Below are 3,611 nucleotides of genomic sequence, written 5' to 3'. Positions count from 1 at the left end.
ACAGTTCAACTCTTCTGAAGCTCAGCCATATCGTCGATCCCTGTTTGATTCCAAGAGAGCCAGTCCTGAACCAAAACTCCAAACTTCTGCCTTTTAGATATTTTTGGCAAATAATTGCGCTCCATGGATTTGAGTCATTCTCAAATTAAAATGGAACATTCCCCAACATCTCCATTCAGTTGAACAAGTAACTCCCAAATTGTTAGAATGATTTTTTTATGAGTTTGGTTGAGGCAGAATTGATTGAAATTCCAAAAAATTTAGATGAAGGTGAAACTTTGCTACGTATCAAAATTCCTATAAAATTATTTTCAAATTTATAAAGAAAAAGAAGGTTCTTTTCTTATATGAGTAACTTTCTATGAAAGTAACCAAATTCAATTATTATTTGAATTACGTTACAAGTACCAAGTATTGGTTTATATTCGGATTCTGGGAGGAAATTTCTCACAGGAGCTCTCTTTTGCATGTCATTGCAGAAAAAACAAGTTGAGGATCCATAACATAAGTTGATGTTTGTCTGATTTTCAAAATTTTTGGAATCCACAATCGATACGTCTAGGATATAGCTATTTATTTTTTCTGCAATTTCAGTAAGAAAAAAACACTAGTTAGATTATTCCAAAAGTGAATTTTTTTGTGAAGAAGCTCTAGGTGGAGCCAAATAGTGTAGAATTGCCTCAATTTGGGTGGCCCTCTATAGAACTTTTTGGAGTGGGGTCCTTATTATTTTGGAAAAAAAAACATCTCAAAAGGCTCTAGAGTGATAATGGATGGGATTAATTCCATGATAGGCAGTGTTAAAAGTGTTGGAAATGACAGAGAGGAGAAACATAAAAATTAATGCACACAAACAATATGAGTTGTTTCTCTTCTCTATTGATTAGACAAACTTGATTCGACTTGACTTACGATGAACCGCGTGAGGGGTATTTAAAATTTTTTTGACTAGCAGCTCACCTAAAATATCTTGACATGCACACACACTCTAACTTCCACTTTTCTTGAACTATAACTTAACTCGAACTCACTTGATTTGACTCGGTTATCTAACTCTCCTAAATCTAGCCAACTCTGGCATGCAAGAGTAATTACAATTTCTAACACTGCCCCTTAATTACAACAGTATGACTTAACATAACTCAAACATGACTTAACTTGACTTAACTATGCCTATTATGTTTACAATAGAAATTGACTCAATAATCACTCAAACATGCCTTGTTGGTCTATGTCTCAGTTAGGCGTACAATGACTCAAAATTTTGATAATTTTGGATTTTTGTTTTCTTTGCTTCTAGATTCTATATCCTCGAAACTGCTTCATTCTTAGTTGTGTTTTCTTGTTGTAGGCTCTATATTTATTTACTTGTTACTGCTACAATTTTTCTTTGACTTTTATCAAATTTGCACTGAAACACGATTTGATCTTGTCTTCTTTGTTGCACTCCCCGTTAATGGAGGTGTTGATCCAATGCTCCTGTGTGTTTCATGGATCCATTAGCTCTCGTGATGTGTCTCTTTACTAACACCTGCGGGTCTTGGTGTAACGCCAATCATGACTCCAACAACTGGTATCGGATCCAAGTTCGAATATCCACCATGCAAGCCACTTAGTGCCATCGCCTTGCTCTGGAAGCGTTCATTAAAATGTTGGTTGTTACCCCTGGAGTTGTTGAAGGATCCGTCCAGGAAATAGCTGAGGAAATCTGGAACTAAAAGACAGTTGCTGCAAGAAAAGCAAGGTCATGGATCTATGTTGAAATGTGTTTCTGGAGGTTGAAAAGTGGAGATCTATGAAGTTTGGAGTTGAAACGTGGTGTTTGTAAGTTTCTTTTTATATCAAGCTTGCACTTATACATCAAGTTTTTACTTCTCAAACCAACATATGTATGTGTGAAATGTGAAAAGGTTAAAACATTATATATGTTTTTATATTTATATATATTGGAATTTTGAAAAGTATATTTTGAAAGGGGTATTTTAAAAGGAGGAAGGTCATTATCACTAAATTTTAAAGGGTAATAATTAAAGTTTTATTTTTAAGTGGATCTTTGTGTTTTGGGGTGTGAATTTGATTGAAAATGGAGACAACAGTTACAAATATGGAGAATTTTAGCGAGGCTAATTTTTCCCTATGGAAATCACAGATGGAGGATATATTGATTTTAAAGGATCAATAATTGCCAATTGAGGGCACAACAAAGAAACCTCCATCGATGACAAATGAAGAGTGGAATAAGCTAGATAGAAAGGTGATTGCAACAATCTGCCAATATTTAGCAAAGAATGTGTATTTCAATGTGTCCGGAGAAAAGATGGCTGAAGGATTATGGAAGAAGCTCCATGATCTATATGAGAAGAACACAGCGTCAAACAAAGTGTTCTTGATGAGGAAGCTTTATAATATCAAAATGAAGGAGGGTGCTTCAGTTTCTGAGGACTTGAATGTATTTAATATTATTACTAATCAGCTTGCCTCTGTTAAAATCATTTTAGATGATGAAATTAGAGGTATTTTGCTAATGTGTTCTATGCCACACAAATGGGAAAATTTAATTGTAGCTATGAGCACTTCAACAACTACACAGACCCTGAAGTTTGATGATGTTAGCAATAGTTTAATGAATGAGGAGCTCCAATGCAACTCAATTGCGGAAAACTAGGGAGGAGAGGCTCTAACTCTAGCTGATCGTGGTAGGAGAATGGATCGAGGTCGGCAAGGGCGATCAAGATCGAGAGGCTGGTCAAAATCAAGAAGAGGAAGGATCATTTGCTTTCATTGTGGCAAACCTAGGCACATGAATAAAGAATGTCGATTCTGGAAGAAAGGACAAAATGATCAGAGACCGTCTAGTACAAATCACAAGTCATCCAGCACAAATGAAGGTGAGACTACTGCTGTAGCCATGGATGGTGATGTATTGTTTACTGTTTGAGTAGAGGATGCATGTGTGTATACATCTAGTAGTAGCTTTGATTGGATCCTTGACTTTGGGGCATCTCACCATGTAACCCCATGCAAAGATAGTTTTGTTTCATATAATCCCGGTGATTATGGTAGTGTGCATTTGGGGAACAATCATTTTTGCGGTATTATTGGAGTGGGAGATGTCCAGATCAAGATGAAATATGGACAGGATATATTGTTGAAACAGGTCAGACATGTACCAGAAACAAACATGAGTTTAACCTCTATGGGACGACTGGATGAAGAAGGCTATTCGACAAGCTTTGGAAAACGGGGCTGAAAAATTAGCAAAGGTGCATTGGTCGTGGCCAAAAGACCCAAGACAGTAACATCATACACATTGAAGACACTGATAGGAAAATTAGATTTGGCTGCTGTCACAAAAGAAGGAAATTCAGCAGATCTATGGCATAAGCGTTTGGGTCATATGAGCTAGAAGGGCTTAAAAATCCTTATTGGTAAAAATTTATTGCCAAGTTTGAAATCCTACAATCTTGATATTTGTGAGCATTGTATATATGGTAGAAAAAGAAGGGTTTCATTCCTTAGAGGTGGCCATGATAGAAAGAAAAATGTGTTAGAATTGGTACACTTGGATGTGTTTGGGCCTGTTAACATCAAAACATTAGGAGGAGCATCAT

The sequence above is a fragment of the Pinus tabuliformis genome, chromosome J, assembly GCF_031772625.1.
Source record: "Pinus tabuliformis cultivar Carrire ecotype Pingquan chromosome J, CPIR1, whole genome shotgun sequence".
Taxonomy (NCBI): Eukaryota; Viridiplantae; Streptophyta; class Pinopsida; order Pinales; family Pinaceae; genus Pinus; species Pinus tabuliformis.
Note: the sequence above shows the minus strand (reverse complement) of the source record.